The 22,300-nt window shown below is 39.6% G+C and overlaps 1 pseudogene; it reads left to right on the forward strand.

The window, feature by feature from the left end:
- The first annotated feature begins 2,246 nt into the window (after nucleotides 1-2,246).
- The window catches only part of LOC136153780 (vomeronasal type-2 receptor 116-like), a 29,495-nt pseudogene continuing 9,441 nt past the window's right edge, over nucleotides 2,247-22,300 (forward strand).

A 22,300-nucleotide genomic window follows, 5' to 3' on the forward strand; every position in this document is an offset into this window, starting at 1 on the left:
AGTAGATGTTTTTCTGGAACTCTCTTGCTTTTTTGATGATCCAGCAGATGCTGGCAATTTGATCTCTCATTCCCCTGTCTTTTCTAAAACCAGCTTGAACATCTGGAAGTTCATAGATCATGTATTGTTGAAGCCTGGCTTGGAGAATTTTGAGCATTACTTTACTAGCATGTGAGATGAGTGCAATTGTGTGGTAGTTTGAGCATTCTTTGGCATTGCCTTTTCCTGGGATTGGAATGAAAACTGACATTTTCCAGTCCTGTGGCCACTGCTGCATTTTCCATATTTGCTGGCACATTGACTGCATCACTTTCACAGCATCATCTTTTAGGATTTGAAGTAGTTCAAGTGGAATTCCATCATCTCCACTAGCTTTGTTCATAGTGATGCTTCCTAAGGCCCACTTGACTTTGCATTCCAGGATGTCTGGCTCTAGGAGAGTGATCACACCATCATGGTTATCTGGGGTCATGAAGATCTTTTTGTATAGTTCTTCTGTGTATGCTTGCCACCTCTTCTAAATATCTTCTGCTTCCGTTAGGTCCATACCATTTTGTCATGACGAACCTAGACAGCATATTAAAAAGCAGAGACATTACTTTGTCAACAAAGGTCCATCTAGTCAAGGCTATGGTTTTTCCAGTGGTCATGTATGGATGTGAGAGTTGGACTGTAATGAAAGCTGAGCGCTGAAGAATTGATGCTTTTGAACTGTGGTGTTGGAGAAGACTCTTGAGAGTCCCTTGGACTGCAAGGAGAGTCAACCAGTCTATCTTAAAGGAGATCAGTCCTGGGTGTTCACTGGAAAGACTGATGTTGAAGCTGAAACTCCAATACTTTGGCCACCTGATGTGAAGAGCTGACTCATTTGAAAAGACCCTGATGCTGGGAAAGGTTGAGGGCAGGAGGAGAAGGGGACGACAGAGGATGAGGTGGTTGGATAGCATCACTGACTCAATGGACATGGGTTTGGATGGACTCCAGGAGTTGGTGATGGACAGGAAGGTCTGGCATACTGTGGTTCATGGGGGTGCAGGGAGTCGGACACGACTGAGCGACTGAACTGAACTGTACTGATATGAAAGTTGTATCATGAAGAATGTTGAGACTCTTGGATAGCACAGACGTCCAACCAGTCAATCCTAAAGGAAATAATCCCTGAATATTTATGTGCAGGACTGATGCTGAATTCCAATGGCCACCTGATGTGAAGAGATGAATCATTGGAAAAGACCATGAGTTTGAGAAAGATTGAAGGGAAAAGAGAAGGGAGCAGCAAAGGATGAGATGGTTGACTCAATGAACATGAATTTGAGCCATCTCTGGGAGATAGTGGATGACAGAGGAGCCTGGCATGCTGTTGTCCATGGGGCAGCAAAGAGGTGGACACAAATTGCTGACTGAACAAAAACAACAAATATTTATTGGATTTGCTTCTAATTTTCACATAAGATCCATCAATCTTTCCCTTGTCACATCTTAATTCATATATAGGTAATTTTTATATAAGAAATTGGCTTCTTTAGTATTTGACATGGTTTTCATGTCAAGTAAGTGGGAAAATTATAATTTAAAATAATGGGGAAAATATATTACAAGATTGAAAATTGGCTAAACCTTCATTGAGAAATATATCTTTTATTCCTATTTAATTTTAAATTAGTATATTACATTAATTTAGAATTTTGAAACTCTAAAAAAGTTGCAATAGCACATGGGCAAATCATGTGGAAGTTGAATATTTTATCTAAATGTGACTCTTTACACTAACTGACCACTGAAGAACCAAAACAGAAGGTACAGTAAAAGTATTCTGAATACCATTTAGTTATCTAAGAACAGTCACAGGCTGGAGACCAGTTGAGGGAATAAAGATGTGCTTACTATACACACAACAATAGGGGAAATGGCTAGATTAATACCAAAAGCTTTGGGAAAGTCATTAACCTGAGATAGAGCATCTATCCGTGAGCATGAGGACTGAGGGTAGCTGTACAGACTCTTAAGAGATGGAGCCGAATACTTGATACATAGGCTTGAAATAGTTTTTGATGGCTTCTAACATTTGAATGAATAAACAGAATATTATTTCTCTGAGTCATTCTTTGCTCAAGGCCAAAATTGTGATTGAGACTTATGGGATAAAACATCAATGTCTATCTCCCTTAGAATCTATTTTGTTCCTCAAAACGTTCAGAGAGCTCTTCTCGGGTCTCAGGAGGATACTGTAGCAGTCTGGGGCAAAGATGCAGCCTAGGAGCCCAGCCCTGGAGGCCAGCATGGAGCGGATCTCTATGGCCACCACGACCTCGCCCTCGGTGCGTGGCAGACAGGGAGGACGGTGACCCAGCCCCTGCAGAACACCAGCATGCTGAAGGTCAGGAACTAGCTTCACTGAAGGTGTCAGGCAGGTTCCCGGCCGGGAGAGCCAGGGAACATGTTCCCAGGGCTAAGGAGCCCAGGTATCCCAGGACAGAGTAGAAGGCAGTGACTGAGCCCTTGTAGTACGCGATAATAGCTCCTTGGGCTCAGAATGAGTGTCCATCTCAAGGAAAGGGGGCGAGGTTCCCAGCCAGACTCCACAGAGAGTCACTTGGATCAGGGAGCACAAGGGAGTGAATGACACAGTTAGAAACTCCTGTTACCAGCAACTGCTGCACGGTTCTTCCCGGTTTCCTGGACTTGAATGCCAGGATCACAGCCAGGGTTTTGGCCAAAACAGGGGCAACAGCCACACTGAACACAGTTCCAAATGTGATTTGTCGGAGGATGCAAGTGGCTGTGCTGGGACAACCAATGAAGAGTAAGGAGCAGAGGAAACACAGGAGGAGGAGATGAGCAGGACATGGCTGAGAGCCTGGTTATTTGCTTTGACTATGGGGGTGTCTCAGTGCTTCACAAAGACCCACAAAACCACGGCTGTGATGGCAGATAAACAGAGAGCCATGCAAGCCAGAGACATTGCCAGAGAATCCTTGAAGCCCAGGAAAGTCACAATTTTGGGGTGGGAATGATTTCTCTCCCAGTTTGGATACTCTTGGTCTGGGCACTGGACACACAGCTCTGCATCTGGGGAGAAATTAGACTCAGCATTTCTTTGTTTGTACCACATTTCAATATGTGGCAAACAGAGACATTTCCTGTCATTGTACATGCTAATCCCTTCTGATATAATATTTAGAAGTGTTGGAGAGGATGTAAAGTTTGAAACCTTTGTATGTTCTTGATAAGAATGAAGAATGGTACAACTGCTGCAGAAATAAGTGTGGCAATTTCTCTAAAAATCAAACATAGAATTAGCCTCAGTGAGCAATTTTTATCTAGGTATATTCTCTTCAAATCTGAAGCAATGATTTGAATAAATAATATCTCTCCAGCATTACTTACAATAGGCAAAAAATGGAAACAACCCAAATGTCCATTGAAAGATAATTGGCTAAACAAAATAAAGTACATATATACAATGCAAGAGTACTCTGCCTTAAAAAGAAAGGAATTTGTCTGACACAGGCTACAATGTGCATGAATCTTGCAAGTCTTATCCTTTTGAAAAAAATCATACTCCAAAGGACAAATATGGTTTTATTTATAGAAGGTCATAAGGGCTAAGTGATTTCAGTCATGTCCGACTCTTTGAGACACTATGGACTATAGTCCTTCAGGTGCCTCAGCCCATAGGATTCTCCAGGTAAGAATACAGGAGTGGGTTACCATTTCCTACTCCAGGGGATCTTCCCATCTCGGGGATCAAACTTGGCATGTCTTATATCTCCTACATTGGCAGGAGGGTTCTTTACCTCTAGCACCACCTGTGAAGCCCTTATTTATAGATGTATTAATGCTTAGAATAGGCAAATTCATAGACACAGAAAGTGGAATGAGGTTCACAGGGGAGTTGAGACTAAGAGAAAGTAAGTTTCATGTTAAGAGATGAAGTTAGGGGTGATCATTCTGCAGAGGGACAGTGGAGAAGACTGCACAGCAATAGAAATTTGTTAATGTCCCTGAATTGTACTCATAAGGATAAAATGGTAAATTTTAAATGATGTATCAGTCAGTCATTTCAGTCGCTCAGTCGTGTCCGACTCTTTGTGACTCCATGAATCGCAGCATGCCAGGCCTCCCTGTCCATCACAAACTCCAGGAGCTTACTCAACTTAACCACAATAAAAGTGGAAAGGTCAAAAAATAAATAAGTACATGAATTGAGAAACGAGTCCCCCATAACCCCTTTCACATAGCCCTCCGTTTCCTTCTCATCACGAAACAGGTGAGGGGCAGGATGACCATACTGTGCTCAGTCAGTCTGTCGTGTCCGACTCCTTGCGACCCCATGGACTGTGTGTGGCCCTCCAGGCTCCTCGGTCCATGGGATTCTCCAGGCAAGAATACTGGAGGGGGTTGCCACGCCCTCCTCCAGGGGATCTTCCCGACCCAGGGTGAACCCAGGTGTCCCACATTGCAGGTGGATTCTTTGCCTTCTGAGTGACCAGGGAGGCCCAAGAATCCCAGAGAGGGTAGCCTACCCCTTCCCCAGAGGATCTTCCCAATCCAGGAATTGAGCCGGGGTCTCCTGCATTGCAGGTGGATTTTCTACCAGCTGAGCGACCAGGGAGGCCCTGGTAGGGTGACCACAGGTGAGTATAAATTTTTATACCTGTGTGGTTGGAAACGTCTCTCTCTGGACACAGAGCACAATAAAGCAGCAAATAGGCCTTCGTTCTTGTGAATTTTCCTGAACCCTGAAATACATCTCTGGCTACACACAGATTTTAGTGTCTGAAAGGAAAAATAGACAATCTTTGGTCAAATTTGGCATATGATTAGCTGCTATCAGAGAATATCTATCTTTCTCACAGAAGAAAAACATTTCATCTTCTGTTACATCACCAGGTCTCCTCCCCAATCCCAGCCTTGTCATATTCTCTAGAAACCTAAGTATGAGATACTAAATGACATTTCCACATTCTTTACACTGAAATATTTACAAAGACAAACTAAATTTTACAGAAGTATTTCATGACTTCTATATCATATATTCCTGACAATGAACCTTGTGTTTCTCTTGTTTAACCACATAATCCAAAAATCTTGTCAGTACAAATATCCATAGGGTCATGATACCGAAGTTTTATCTGCAAAAAATTATTTTACTATGCTCTCATATGTAAAATATGAGAGCATTTAGTTTATGTAAAATATGAGAGCATAGTAAAATGTTCTGTATGTATTTTACTATGAGCATATGTCTCATATGCTCTGTATTCAGGTCAAGAAGCAACAGTTAGAACTGGACATGGAACAACAGACTTGTTTCAAATCAGGAAAGGAGTACGTCAAGGCTGTATATTGCCACCCTGCTTATTTAACTTATATGCAGAATGCATCATGCAAAATGCTGGGCCGGTTAAAGCACAAGCTGGAATCAAGATTGCCAGGAGAAACATCAGATACGCAAACGGCGCCACCCTTATGGCAGAAGGTGAAGAACTAAAGAGCCTCTTAATGAAGACAAAAGAGAGTGAAATGGCTGGTTTAAAATTCAACATTCAGAAAACTAAGATCATGGCATCTGGTCCCATCACTTCATGCAAATGGATGGGGAAAAAAAGGAAACAGTGAAAGACTATTTTCTTGGGTTCCAAAATTACTGCAGATAGTGACTGCAGCCATGAAATCAAAAGATACTTGCTCCTTGGAAGAAAAGCTATGACCAACCTAGACAGCATTTTAAAAAGCTAAGACATTACTTTGCTGACAAAGGTCTGTCTAGTCAAGGCTATGGTTTTTCCAGTAGTCATGTATGGATGTGAGAGTTGGACCATAAAGAAAGATGAACACTGAAGAATTGATGCTTTTGAATTGGTGTTGGAGAAGACTTTTGAGAGTCCCTTGGACTGCAAGGAGATCCAACCAATCCATCCTAAAGGAAATCAGCCCTAAATATTCATTGGAAGGACTGACGCTGAAGCTGAAACTCCAATACTTTGGCCACCTGATGGGAAGAACTGACTGTCAGAGTGTTCAATATATCCATTAACATTATTTTTTGCATCCACCCAACTGTAGCAAAAATAGATACACCCAAACTAAAAATATTCACCTATACAACTACTCCTTCTAGACACTGCCTCAGAAGGTATGTAAGATTCTACAATATGAGTGAAGATGTTGAATTCAAAGAGTAAATTTAGTGCTCAGGGATATGTGTATACTCATCATTTCATATGAAGAATCAGCTCTAGTATCTTTAGTCTATATATCTAATCTTGAAACAATGTCATATCTCTTTGAATCCAATAGGCCATTCTACCATCTCATCATTGATCACCAAGCCTTGATCATATAGACCACTGAAGCCAAACTCTCCCACTTTAACCTGAGCCAAAGACCAGCTGGAAAACTCACAGCGTTCAGGATATCATACTGCATCACATGGCTTCCTTTCTCATCTAACGATATGTGCTCCCTGCTACTGTTTCTAAACTGGGACTTTCTTAGGAATGGGTGAAGCTAGGAAAGAAGAAACTTTAAAATAAATAGTGTATTCAAATTAAAGATGGACGGCCCATTCTTACAAAGGAACCATCTCTTTCCACCTCCCCAGCTTCAAGTTCTTGTTGGTAGTTGTGTGTGTGTGTTTACCATCTCCAGGACTCTAGTGACTTGGAATTTACCTCTCATTCTGAAAACAAAGAGAGAAGGAATTTAACTCAATGACACATTCAATGAATGTGTCAACACATTCATGACACAATCAAAGGATGCTTCAGTCATGGTTTTTGGTGCATCCCAATCCCAGACAAATTTTTCTTGGGGTTTCTAGAAAGAAGAGTCTGTACTGTACATCAGTATAACATGGGATTTTTCCTCTTACCTTTTACCCCACAATATGATTGGTGAAAACAGAGGGGAAACTTTCCCTATGAAAGGAAACTAAAATTTACAGCTTGTAGAGTGTTACTGAAAATGGATTTAGCCTTTAATCCTTGAAACCCAGAGCTTTTGACACTGTCTTTTAGGAGGTACTAAATCTATATTGTTTGCTTTAGATTTAGGTAAAATTTGCATAAAGTATAATTCACCATTTTAAGCAGTATAATTCAGTGAGTTTTAGTAAATTCACATATTGTGCAATCATCACCACTGTTTGATGTCAAAACAGTTTCCTCATCTGAAAGGAAATCCCACATGAATTAAGGAATCACTCATTTCCCCTAAATCAGCATCTTAGAACACATAATTTACTTTTTGTTTATTGATAAACCTATTCTGCACATTTCATGCAAATGGAGTCCTTCACTGTCTGGCTTCTTTCACTTAGCATACTATTTTCTAAGTTTGTGAGTGTATCAGAAACTTATTTCTGTTGATGGGTGAATCTTACTCCACTGCATGCATTAGTCACATTTTGTCATTCATCAGTTGATTGACCCTGGGGTTGTCTCCACTTTTGCTATTATGCACACTGATATGAATATTCATTATAAAATTTGAGTTGAATATTTGTGTCCCACTTGGGGGACTACATCTGTTGGAATGCAAGTGCAGTGTCATTAGAAAATAATATGATTGTTGTTTAGTTCATGTTTTTAAGTTTGAAATAATCCACACAAGATTTATTTTCTTTCATAAATATAACAGCAAATGTCTATTTTATTCCTAGATAGACCACAAAATACTTATTTTTATAAGTTCTCCAGGTATGCATTTAAATTTTGATGAGGTGGTAAATACAGTCATGTGGAAACTCACAAGAAAATGTACAATTAAATTATAAATATTCATTACCACTGATTTTTCCTCAACCATTAAATAGATGTATTCAGTATGACTGCTCAAAAACTTACGAAGATGTAGGCTCAACAAAGGAGCATACATAGCAACTCCCAGATAGAATGCTTGAGCAATAATTCCTGAGGGGTGTCTCAGGCACCATTTCCATTAATTTATTTTTCCTATATGACACCTCTCTAATGGAAAAAAATGAAGAGGAACTAAGGACCTCTTGATGAAGGTAAAAGAGAGTGAAATAGCTGGCTTAAAACTCAACGTTCAAAAAACTAAGATCATGGCATCTGGTCCCATCACTTCATGTCAAATGGAAGAGGAAAAAATGGAAACAATGACAGACTTCATTTTCTTGGACTCCAAAATCACTGCAGATGGTGACTACAGCCATAAAATTAAAAGATGCTTATCCTTGGGAGAAAAGTTATGAGCAACCTAGACAACATATTACAAAGCAGAGACATTACTTTGCCAACAAAGGTCCATCTATTCAAAGCTATGGTTTTTCTAGTAATGTTCAGATGTGAGAGTTGGACCATAACGAAGGTTGAGTGTCAAAGAATTGATGCTTTCTAACTGTGGTGTTGGAGAAGACTCTTGAGAGTCCCTTGGACAGAAAGGATATTAAATCAGTCAATCCTAAAGGAAATCAACCCTGGATATTCATTGGAAGGACTGATGCTGAAGCTGAAGCACCAAAACTTTGGCCACCCAACACAAAGAGCTGGCTCTCTGGAAAAGACCCTGATGCTGGGAAAGATTGAAGGTGGGAGGAGAAGATGGTGACAGAGGATGAGATGGTTGGATGGCATTGTGGACTCAATGGACATGAGTTTGAGCAAACTCTGGGAGATAGTGAAGGATATGGAAGCCTGGTGTGCTGCAGTCCATGGGGTTGCAAAGAGTCGGACACAACTGAGCGACTGAACAACAAGTATAAGCCACTCTCCCATGTCTCTTCGTATTTTTGATAAAAACTTGATATTCAGAGTATTTGTCCAAATTCTAATGGAAAAGCTACAGAAATCATGTTCTCGCCACTACCCAGCAATTATAGTTACTGCTGATTCTAACACTTGTTATTATTTTGTTTATGGTGTTGTCTGAGTCAATCTTGTATATTCCACATTCTTTCTCATATATGGTCACTGAAGTCTTTGTTCCAGTCGCCTAGTGGCCAGCTAGTGATGACGCATTGACTTATTTTTATATCAAAAACAAAGATAAAATAGAAAACCAAAGAACTATTTCTCTGTCTCTGTAGGTTCTGGCTCTCTTGTGTTTTAGAGCAGTTTACAACTCTACCTTAGCCTCCACTTACACTTGACTGAGACCTGAACGTCAGTCAGAAGTGGGGCTCAGGGTGTTCTCAAGAGTTTCTTTCTGATTATGAACCAAGTGTCAGTTATTCGGGAGCTTTTTAAAGTCTTTATTATCCAAAGTATCTCTTTCCCCAGCCCATCCTCCAATGCTATAGAGGTTTTATATAGTGTTTCTCAAGCATCATCTCTGGCCCTAGGTAAAGCTAATTCATTTACCTTTATATGTTCAATAAGCACACTTCAGATTACCACCTCAGCCCTAGGAAGTTTCAAAGATACAGGAAATAAAGGAAATCTTATATTAGTCCATCAGAGAACTACCAGGTAGGTCAAAACAAACAATTACAAATTTTTTTTAGAATAAGTTTCCTAGAACTCCTTCTGGTACAGTAACCTATATGAAGAACGTGGGATATTATTTAATAGATCACTTTTGAGCAGAAAACTAACAAATGATACCAGTGTAAATTAAAATATCATGAAGGTTTATACCAAAATTGAGCTGTGCCTTTTTACTCTTTTTTTTTTTTTTTTTTTTTTTTTTTTGAAGGACAAGGAAAGAGTGGCTTTATTTCTTTGCCAGGCAAAGGGGGAACACAGAGGGATAGTGCCTCAAGAATTGTGCCCCTTTCCTGGTGAATTGTTGTTTAGTCACGGATTCGTGTCTGAACCTTTTGCGACCCTGTGGACTGCAGCCTGCCAGGCTTCTCTGTCCATGAGATTTCCCAGGCAAGAATACTGGAGTGGTTTGCCATTTCCTTCTCCACCTTTTTACTCTTTATTAAGAATTCTGCCTGTTGGAAACCGTACTGTGGATACCAAATTGTGGCATGTTTCCTGTAAATATATATTAAAGGCTATTAAAAGGATAGGTACTTTATTGGATCTGATTATTTTATCAACAACTTGAAAATATGTATTTGTCTCTTGTATATGAGAACAGAAATTTCTAAATATATTCTGAAATGGATTTATAGATTCATAAAAGCCTGCATTAAAATCCAGTGAATTCACTACTAAACTATGTAACTTAAGTTTATAAACATCAGTGTTCTCACATTTTAAATTGTTTGCAGCTTTCATTGAAACAGTTTTATCTAAAAATAATTCATTTCCCAGAGTCTGTAGAATATCAGGGAGCCTTCATTTCTCTTTGTCACAGCAATCATTTCAAGGAATATTTGAGCCACAGCATATATACCACCATAGATGAAAGTGTTGGATTCTATTATGGTAATTGTGTCAATACTTTGTGAAATTAAGTACACTTTAAGGAAGTGTATAGAATTTCACAGTTCTATGGTTTTCACATGTTTTGTTAAGTCTCCTTTGGATATTTTACTATATTACATCCTAAACAAGGAATTTTTTCCAGCATGCATTCTAAAGTAAAGTAAAGACCACTCCATGGTGGAATTCTTTAAATAGACCTAGTCACTCAGTAGTATCAGACTCTTTGTGACCCCATGGACTGTAGCCCACCAGGCTCCTCTGTCCATGGGATTCTCCAGGCAAGAATACTGGAGTGGGTTGCCATTTCCTTCTCCAGAAATTATAGATACATATATAACCAGTGTGAAAGAACTCTGCATCCAACTTGCTGAATCCTGTGGAGTTGAGACAGAAATATGGTCATAATGCTGCATCTCAATAAAATACAACCAGATATCCTTTGCTTGTCCATTCATGACCTGCATCTGAAGGACATTTACCTTCCAGGGAAGAAGCATGCATCTCCTGAAGATTCCATTTCTGTTTTCACCAAAAGCATTGCATGGAGGATTTGGGCCACTGCATACATAGCACTGTAGGTGAAATAAGTGGATTGAGACAACCTCGTCATATCAGTAATATCATGCATAAACTCTAAAGAAGAATTGAGTGGGAAGTCTCCAATTTTTTCACAGTGTGATCCAGTAAGTGAACATCCAAAAATTTGATGCTTTGAATCTATAGATTGCTTTGAGTAGTATAGCCATTTTCACAATATTGATTCTTCCAATCCATGAACACAGTATATTTCTCCATCTATTTGTGTCCTCTTTGATTGCTTTCTTCAGTGTTTTATAGTTTTCTATGTATAGGTCTTTTGTTTCTTTAGGTGGATATACTCCTAAGCATTTTATTCTTTTTGTTGCAATGGTGAATGATATTGTTTCCTTAATTTCTCTTTCTGTTTTCTCATTGTTAGTGTATAGGAATGCAAGGGATTTCTGTGTGTTAATCTTATATCCTGCAACTTTACTATATTCGTTGATTAGCTCTAGTAATTTTCTGGAAGAGTCTTTAGGGTTTTCTATGTAGAGGATCATGTCATCTGCAAACAGAGAGAGTTTCATTTCTTCTTTTCCTATCTGGATTCCTTTTACTTCTTTTTCTGCTCTGATTGCTGTGGCCAAAACTTCCAACACTATGTTGAATAGTAGTGGTGAGAGTGGGCATCCTTGTCTTGTTCCTGATTTTAGGGGAAATGCTTTCAATTTTTCACCATTGAGGGTAATGCTTGTTGTGGGTTTGTCATATATAGCTTTTATTATGTTGAGGTATGTTCCTTCTATTCCTGTTTTCTGGAGAGTTTTAATCATAAATGGATGTTGAGTTTTGTCAAAGGCTTTTTCTGCATCTATTGAGATAATCATATGGTTTTTATCTTTCAATTTGTTAATGTGGTGTATTACATTGATTGATTTGCAGATATTAAAGAATCCTTGCATTCCTGGGATAAAGCCCACTTGGTCATGGTGAATGATTTTTTTAGTATGTTGTTGGATTCTGTTTGCTAGAATTTTGTTAAGGATTTTTGCATCTATGTTCATCAGTGATATTGGCCTGTAGTTTTCTTTTTTTTGTGGCATCTTTCTCTGGTTTTGGAATTAGGGTGATGGTGGCCTCATAGAATGAGTTTGGAAGTTTACCTTCTGCAATTTTCTGGAATAGTTTGAGTAAGACAGGTGTTAGCTCTTCTCTAAATTTTTGGTAGAATTCAGCTGTGAAGCCATCTGGTCCTGGGCTTTTGTTTGCTGAAAGATTACTGATTACAGTTTCGATTTCCTTGCTTGTGATGGGTCTGTTAAGATCTTCTATTTCTTCCTGGTTCAGTTTTGGAAAGTTATACTTTTCTGAGAATTTGTCCATTTCTTCCAAGTTGTCCATTTTATTGGCATAGAGCTGCTGATAGTAGTCTCTTATGATCCTTTGTATTTCAGTGTTGTCTGTTGTGATCTCTCCATTTTCATTTCTAATTTTGTTGATTTGGTTCTTCTCTCTTTGTTTCTTAATGAGTCTTGCTAACGGTTTGTCAATTTTGTTTATTTTTTTCAAAAAACCAGCTTTTAGCTTTGTTGATTTTTGCTATGGCCTCTTTAGTTTCTTTTGCATTTATTTCTGCCCTAATTTTTAAGATTTCTTTCCTTCTACTAACCCTGGGGTTCTTCATTTCTTCCTTCTCTAGTTGCATTAGGTGTAGAGTTAGGTTGTTTATTTGACTTTTTTTCTTGTTTCTTGAGGTAAGCCTGTAATGCTATGAACCTTCCCCTTAGCACTGCTTTTACAGTGTCCCATAGGTTTTGGGTTGTTGTGTTTTGATTTTCATTTGTTTCTATGCATATTTTGATTTCTTTTTTTATTTCTTCTATGATTCGTTGGTGATTCAGAAGCGTGTTATTTTGCCTCCATATATTTGAATTTTTAATAATTTTTTTCCTGTAATTGAGATCTAATCTTACCTCATTGTGGTCAGAAGAGATGACTGGAATGATTTCAATTTTTTTAATTTCCCAAGGCTAGATTTATGGCCCAGGATGTGATCTATTCTGGAGAAGGTTCCATGTGCGCTTGAGAAAAAGGTGAAATTGATTGTTTTGGGGTGAAATGTCCTATAGATATAAATTAGGTCTAGCTGGTCCATTGTGTCATTTAAAGTTTGTGTTTCCTTGTTAATTTTCTGTTTAGTTGATCTATCCATAGTTGTGAGTGGGATATTAAAGTTTCCCACTATTATTGTGTTTCTATTAATTTCCTCTTTCATACTCGTTAGCATTTGCCTTACATATTGCGGTGCTCCTATGTTGGGTGCATATATATCCCTATCAAGCTACCAACGGTATTTTTCACAGAACTAGAACAAATAATTTCACAATTTGTATGGAAATACAAAAAACCTCGAATAGCCAAAGTAATCTTGAGAAAGAAGAATGGAACTGGAAGAATCAACCTGCCTGACTTCAGACTATACTACAAAGCCACAGTCATCAAGACAGTATGGTACTGACACAAAGACAGAAATATAGATCAATGGAGCAGAATAGAAAGCCCAGAGATAAATCCATGAACCTATGGCCACCTTATCTTCAACAAAGGAGGCAAGAATATACAACGGAAAAAAGACAACCTCTTTAACAAGTGGTGCTGGGAAAACTGGCCAACCACTTATAAAAGAATGAAACTAGAACACTTTCTAACACCATATACAAAAATAAACTCAAAATGGATTAAAGATCTAAACGTAAGGCCAGAAACTATGAAACTCCTAGACGAGAACATAGGCAAAACACTCTTTGACATAAATCACAGCAGGATCCTCTATGACCCACCTCCCAGAATATTGGAAATAAAAGCAAAAATAAACAAATGGGACCTAATGAAACTTAAAAGCTTTTGCACAGCAAAGGAAACTATAAGCAAGGTGGAAAGACAGCCCTCAGATTGGGAGAAAATAATAGCAAATGAAGCAACAGACAAAGGATTAATCTCAAAAATATACAAGCAGCTCCTGCAGCTCAATTCCAGAAAAATAAATGACCCAATCAAAAAATGGGCCAAAGAACTAAACAGACATTTCTCCAAAGAACACATACAGATGGCTAACAAACACATGAAGAGATGCTCAACATCACTCATTACCAGAGAAATGCAAATCAAAACCTCAATGAGGTACCATTACACGCCAGTCAGGATGGCTGCTATCCAAAAGTCTACAAGCAATAAATGCTGGAGAGGGTGTGGAGAAAAGGGAACCCTCTTACACTGTTGGTGGGAATGCAAACTAGTACAGCCACTATGGAAAACAGTGTGGAGATTCCTTTAAAAACTGGAAATAGAACTGCCATATGACCCAGCAATCCCACTTCTGGGCATACACACCGAGGAAACCAGATCTGAAAGAGACATGTGCACCCCAATGTTCATCATAGCACTGTTTATAATAGCCAGGACATGGAAGCAACCTAGATGCCCATCAGCAGACGAATGGATAAGGAAGCTGTGGTACATATACACCATGGAATATTACTCAGCCATTAAAAAGAATTCATTTGAATCAGTTCTAATGAGATGGATGAAACTGGAGCCCATTATACAGAGTGAAGTAAGCCAGAAAGATAAAGACCAATACAGTATACTAATGCATATATATGGAATTTAGAAAGATGGTAACAATAACCCTATATGCAAAACAGAAAAAGAGACACAGATGTACAGAACAGACTTCTGGACTCTGTGGGAGAAGGTGAGGGTGGGATGTTTCAAGAGAACAGCATCGAAACATGTATATTATCAAGGGTGAAACAGATCACCAGCCCAGGTTGGATGCATGAGACAAGTGCTTGGGGCTGGTGCACTGGGAAGACCCAGAGGAATCAGGTGGAGAGGGAGGCGGGAGGAGGGATCGGGATGGGGAATACATGTAAATCCATGGCTGATTCATGTCAATGTATAACAAAAACCACTACAATATTGTAAAGTAATTAGCCTCCAACTAATAAAAATAAATGGAAAAAAAATTTTTAAACCAAACAGAAATTTGATCCCGCACACTCCTGAAGTAAAAGTTTTCTGGGTATTGGGAAGGATTAACTGTCTTGAGAAAATATTTAAAATCTGGGATTTCCCTCTTCCGGTGTGAAAAGGAGAGACTTCCATTAAAAAAATGTGTGTGGTATGCCTCGTTCAAAGAAAATCTCCCCTTGCTACCATAATCCATACCTTGCCCAAGGTTAACTAGTACACTGCTATTCTGTCCACAGAAATGAAGCATCCGCATCATCATGTATTATATACACATTTGAAGATGAAATTATGGGTATGATCACTGAATGTAACTTACTTAATAAATACAATTCCCTAGTGCTAGGAAGATTATTTGGAGTAAAGACCACACATATACCATTCTTTTCCATCTCTGCTTTAAGTTCCAAGACAAACTGCTCCTTTTCCCCATCTTCAGACAAAAATAGTGCCACCCATGTCCAGTCAAAATGCAGCAACAGCCTAATCATTCCATGAACAAGATAGCTGTCCTCTGTGGCCATCTGATAAAGAGATGGAAACTGGTCTTTATCACTCAGTGAAGAATCAAAAGGACCATATGCCACCTGAATAAGAAAAGAAAAACATGATTCTGAGTTTCGTGGGCTTGGGGCTATGTTTCTTGGGCAGAGAGTGAGCTGATTCTCTCTGTGACAGGGAGAAAAGAAAGATCTCAGTGGACATTTCACAGTTTTCATTTCATTCTGGGCCCACAGAAGACTATGTTTTCTAGACTCCTCACTTTTAGAAAGGACAAGTGGTTTCTTCAGACAATTCCTATCACTAGGTTACAAAAAATAAAAGAGAATGTTAAGATCTCTGTGTGCTTTTACTCTCCTTTGATGGTATTTGAAGAAAGCATGATTTTCAGATCGTGTGCCCAGGAGACTGCAGTGTCTCCATCAAAGTCGCCCTGTGTGTGAAGAAGAAATTCCTTCTACTTAGCAATCAGTGTTTCATGTAAATACTGAGAATAAATAAATCTTGTCTCATTAATATCTTCATGATGGATTCAATGTATCACCACAGCATTATCTGTTATTCTGGAGATTACAATGCCCTATCCTCTCAGATTTTCTTGAAAAAACATTTCAGAACAGAAATCTCCTACATTATGCTGTTGTGTTCATAAGTAATGTCTCTTGCTTGGGGCTGGTCAGATTGATCCTTGGAAAGAGATCTGAGATGGAGAGACCCGTGTAGAAAATTTATGGAGGCATCCTCCATATATGCCAGTGTGATGTACCAAGGCAGAAATGGGGAGAGAAAACTGACCTTCTGAACTGTGGTTCAGAACAACTGAACAACGAAACAGTTACAACTGACTGTCAATCCTCTGGAGCTGGGATGATTCTTCAGTATTGTCAAAATTGAGAGGAGGGAACCAGGCTTCGTATCACCATGTCTCCAAGACACCGGCTTCTGGCTGTTACCTGTGAGCTTCCTGTCCTTGGGTGAGGGAGTTCTCTGTGCTTGAGGCATGTCCTAGGATGTAAAGAGCTGTGAGCCATCGTCACTCAATGTCCCCTTAACTGTGAGATTCATGCCTTGACCCTGAGCATGAACTTGGGTTTCAAAGTGCTGACTGCTTATGCTTGTCACTTTCTTCCTACTTCCCAACCAAAGAAATAATCTCACAATCTGAGGAAGTCTCTGGAATGTGCTTAAAACTCTGTGCCACGCATACACACAGCTTCCACCTTGTCTTTTGATGGGATGAGAGAGAAAGGCATAGGGGAAGAGCAGAGTGTCTCACCAGAAGTCAGACTCTCACCTGTGGGATTCTGTTCAGCTCCAGAAGTGGTTCAATCTGGGCTGAAAATGATGACATAGTTCCTGTAACTATGGCCAGAGATTTTGTCTGTCTCTGGTAGCTGTAGTTAGGGACAGTCTGATTCCCTCCAGAGAGCCAAAGCAGGGCATTTTCCAGACTGCTGTGATCACTTTCAAAGGCATTTTAGAGATTATAACCCAAGGTCAGGTTGGGGAGGAGGTGAGGGCTCTTGTTGATCTCCTCAATGGCAAAGATAAAAACCAGAACATATTGCTAATTCTTGAGGAAGCACCTAAACAGAGGGGACAGCATCGGACAGAATGGTCATATAATACAGGGCTATATCCTAAGCTGTCCAAGGGAAGAGAAGGGCTTTAAACTCGGGGTTTATATTCAGAGGCTTTCCCGTCTTGTCATATGGAGATGGTGTGAATAAGTTTCTGAGGGCTCTGAACATGCAAATAATATTATGAATAAATAAGCAAAAGACCAGCACCCCAGTAGAAGTATCATTACAGGTAGAGTATGAACAAGCACACTCTTTGACAAATCCATACAAGGTATAAAAATATAGACAACGTTATTTAGACTCTAATTAGCCAAGAAATACACATTAAAATGAGGGCCAGGTATTTCCTACCTTGAAGTGATGCAAAAAGTATCTCTAGTTCAACAAGAAAAAGGAAACTCTGCCCTCTGCTGGCTTCATTGTGAAATGCTAGTTTCCCAGCTGTGACTACTGTCTGCACAGAGCAAAGGCTGTCTGAAAGCGCATGCGTCTTGATCCTACAATATACAATTATCAAAATCAGAGAAATGTTCCAAGTTTGTTAAGAAAAAATAATTGTCACTTATTTAATGTTACATTAAATTAATGCCAAAGGCTAAATAATATCCCATATCTATATGAAACAACATTTCTAGGCAGCAAATCACAAGGTAAATGTATATTTCCTTATATTAAATTATGTCCATGATAAATTTCTATTATGGGAAGTGGTTCACAAAAGAAGTTGATAGTGTATACCCACATAACAACCCACAGAGTTTAAAATAACATTCCTGAGCTCCTCAGTTAAGTGATGCCTGCTGCTCCTCTGCCTAGAATAGAGATGTCTATATATTTTTCTGGCTGAAGGACAGGGGGGAGGGTACAAAGTTTCGCCTCCAACCTTGGGACATCACTAAAGATTCACCTCTCTCTTATGCTAACCACCTAGACAAAACAGGTTCTGTCTTTCCCTAGACAGTGAGACAGAGAGTTTCCTCCTTTCCCGATAGTCGCTTCCTGCCATCCTAACCCCAATAGAGTTCAAATAATTAGCAGCTTCCAGCAAACTGGAAAATGTTCACACCTGAAATAATTTCCACCAAGCATTCCATTTCATATTTTGGTAAAATATTCAGAAGCAAACCATGGGGAGAAAAAACATGAAATGGGAAAGCGGAACAGGACAAAGATCGTCAAAAGTCCTCACACAGAAGAGTAAAAACAAAATTAAAGTTCTCCCCTCAAATTAGCAGCTCTCCAGTAGCATAGCAGCTGCCAATAGAACTAGTGTTTAAGAAAATTCTAAATACAACTAGCAAAAAGACAAGGTGCACACGTTCTAAACACATCTTCTGCTCTGAGGACAAGGGCATGTTGATAAATGTTGCAACACTGTTAGGAATTCTATGAACCAACAAAGCATGAACAGAACACAGACTGCTTGATGCAAACCCCTAGATAAGCACTGCTATGCTAACTCAAAGACATGCATGTCACACGATTAGATAAAGTCCACATTTGGGGGCAAAATTCATCACTTTTCCCGGAGAAATTAATGATAAGGATAAAAATGAAGGGTTTCACTGTCTTCTGACATAGTATCTACTTTTCTATCTTTTGCTTCCAGAATATTAGGCTGAACACCCCACATTTGATGGGAGCAAATTAATAATATTACTATTTGGTGGGACTTCTTTTTTTAGGGTGGAGAATACATGTCCCTTAGAGTCTTTCCATGGGGGCAAATTTCAGCACTATCTTTGTCAGCAGTGAACATTCAGGCTGAGCCACTTCGTCCTAAGAGTGGCCTTTGGCCAGGGGATCAGTGTCTCAAAGGGATTGTCTTTCTCAGTCAAGGACCTTGGCAGCAGGAGGGGCTGGGCCTCAACAAGCTCATTAACTCTAAGATGCTCTGGAACAGAGCTTGTGTATCCTGCTGGTGATACAACAGGAAAGATGCATAATTCTCTCCTCTGTCTTGGAGGGGGGAAAGTAGATATTAGAGAGGCAAAGAAGGGATAGAATATTCAGAATCCATCGACCTAAATGAGATGGATGAAACTGGAGCCTATTATACAGGGTGAAGTAAGTCAGAAAGAAAAACACCAATACAGGATATTATTAATGCATATATTAACGCGTATATACGGAGAGTAGATACTATGTCAGCATCTGACCCCTGCTCTGCTCTCAGAGAGGAAAATGTCCCCTCATGTACAGCACGGCATATGCCCGCTACCACTGCCGCTCCGCCTGTGGAAGCCCTGCAGGGCTTGTGCCAGGCTGGCATGCCAGACAAGGGCACAGTTAGAACCAGAAGGTTGGTGTGTATGCGGGAGTCACAGTGCTGAGACCTCACTCTCAGTGTAGCTGTGACAGGAGCAGCCTGGCTTCCCCTCCTTTTCACTGCTTCAGATCAGTCCCGTGGGGGACCTCTGGGGAGGCTCTTGTCCTGGGGCTCTGCACCTATTCCCTTCCATCCTGGTGAAAAACAATGAGGAAAAGCATGCTTTCCCCCTTGCCTCTTTGGTTTCACAGTAGTTAGTCAAACTTCAGCGCTTGGGGGCAGAAAGGGAGGTGTGGGGGGACAAGCCTATCATGGCACTGAGAAACCTGTCCCCTGCGTCCATGACTGATGTCCCTGCCCAGAGCTCATGGCTGTTGTCACCACTGCTCTGATCGACTTGGCAGGTTTCAAATCATCTCAGGACTCTTCAGCATGATGTCAAATGATGCTTTAGCACTTAGGCAAAAAATAAACATCAGTTATTGATAGTGGCATATGTAATCAAGATGTCAGTTTTTTAACTCAAAAAGTTATTTCAAATTTATCTTAGCAAGAACCTAACTTTACATCTTAAAGAATTAGGAAAAGTAGGAAAACTAGCCCTTCCATGTGGTGCTGTGTTAAAATATCTGCCAATGCAGGACATGCAAGAATCATGGGTCAGGAAGACCCCCTGGAGCAGGAAATGGCAACCCCCTCCAGTATTCTTGCTTGGAAAATTCCATGGACAGTGGAGTCTGGTGGGCTACAGTCCATGGGGTCCCAAAGAGTCAGACATGACTGAGCAACCGAGTGCTCACACACACACACAGGGAAAACTAAAATCTATCAAACAGAATGAAACACTAGAGATTATAGATAAACAATCCAGGAGAGAAAAACAATGTTCAATGCCATAAAAGTTGGTTCTTGGAAAAGATCAGCAACATTGACAAAGCTTTAATCACATTGACTGAGAAAGAACAGAGAAGACTCAAACTATTAAAATAATAAATGAGCGATAACCCTATATGCAAAACAGAAAAAGAGACACAGAAGTACAGAACAGACTTTTGAACTCTGGGGGAGAACGTGAGGGTGGGATGTTTTGAAAGAACAGCATGTATACTATCTATGGTGAAACGGACCACCAGCCCAGGTGGGATGCATGAATCAGGTGCTCTTGCCTGGTGCACTGGGAGGACCCTGAGGAGTCGGGTGGGGAGGGAGGTGGGAGGGGGGATCGGGATGGGGAATACGTGTAACTATATGGCTGATTCATGTCAATGTATGACAAAACCCACTGAAATGTTGTAAAGTGATTGGCCTCCAACTAATAAAATAATATTTAAAAAAAAAAAATAAATAAATAAAAAATAATAATAATAATAATAAATGAGGATATCTCTGACGGTTCACTGGCCAGGATTCAGTGCTCTCACTGTGGTGACCCAAGTTCAATCCTGGTTCAGAAAGTTAGATCCTGCAAGCTGTGTGGGCTGATCAAAAGATAAAATAAGAAATGAATGTGCAGACATTACTCCTGAATAGACAGAAATAGAAATAAGTATAGAAAAATACTAAGTCCAGCTGCACACGAACAGATTAGATAACCCAGATGGTATGAATAATCCATGGAGATGCTCCCACCAAACTGAATCATGAAGAAATAGAAAATCTGAATAGACTAGTAAGAAGATTAAATCAGCAACCCAAAAATTCCAACAAAGATCAACCCTAGACCATATGAATTCAGTGTTGAATTCTACCAAACATAAAATATTAGTTAAGGATAATCATTTACAAATGCTTCCCAAAAATGAAGAAAAGGGAACACTTTCTAACTCATTCCATGAGGACTGTAGTATATCCTTTTACCAAAGGGAGACAAAGACATGACAAAAAATAAACCTCAGATCTTCATGAAGGCCAATAAAAATATCTTCAGCAAAATACTACCAAGTAGAAAGAGTAAGAATACAAGGAAACTTTAATATGATACAGGCCATGAAAAACCCACAGGTGACATCTCACTCAATAAAGTCTGAAAATATTTTCTGTAAGACTGTGAGCAAGAGAAAGACATTGGCTTTTGCTGTTTCTAATCAAATAGGACAGGAATTCCTAGCCAGAGCAATTAGGCAAGAAAAAGAAATACCAAGGCATCCACATAGGGAAGGAAGAAATAAAGTTATCTCTGTTCAAACGTGACATGAACTTGTACATAGAAATTCCTAAAGATTACACACACATGTTAACATACCCACACAGAATACACAAACACACATGCATTCACTTTCAGAGACAATAATAAGTGAATTTGGCAAAGTTGCAAGATAAAAATCAGCATAAAAATCACTTGTGTTTCTGTACAACAACAATGAACAATACAAAGAAGAATAAAATTCTCGGGAATAAACATAGGCAGTGAGGCAAAAGACTTGTACTCTGAAAATTACAAACCACTGCTAAAAAAAATTAAAGGAGACATGATTAATGAAAAGACATTTCATGTCATGGATTGGAAGATTGATGCTGCTAAATGACAATACTAACCAAAGTGACCTACAGGTTCCATTCAACCCTATCAAAATTCTGATTACCTTATTACAGAAAGCGAAACATTTATCTGACTCAGAAGAGTCAAGATCTCCATCTTGCACTTGATTTTACAAGGTGTTTCCAGAGGATAATGTTCAAACTGCCAGATGGAAATACATAAGCTCCAATCTTTGGGTGGATTTTGGGGTGCCTGTTTACTATTCATTTCAATATTTTAACTGATCAGACTGTGTGCATGCATGTCCACCCACTATCGATCTGGAGGCAACTCTTTCTGCACCCTTCACACTGCTCATCTCGTGCCTCATCTTTCAAACCTCCCAACAGGAAGCTTTGAAAGTTTCACACACACCCCATGACGAAAACACTCCTCAAGTCAGTGGTAAGAACATAGCCACCCCAAGGACTACAAACTCTTGGGTTCAGGCCCATCTGCTCCTTTAGGACACATTGGTAACATGAATGAGGGTGTAAACTGGTGATTGTCTGAGATGACAGCCTCAGGCCTG

This window comes from Muntiacus reevesi, chromosome 1 (assembly GCF_963930625.1).
Source record: "Muntiacus reevesi chromosome 1, mMunRee1.1, whole genome shotgun sequence".
In the NCBI taxonomy this organism is placed as follows: Eukaryota; Metazoa; Chordata; class Mammalia; order Artiodactyla; family Cervidae; genus Muntiacus; species Muntiacus reevesi.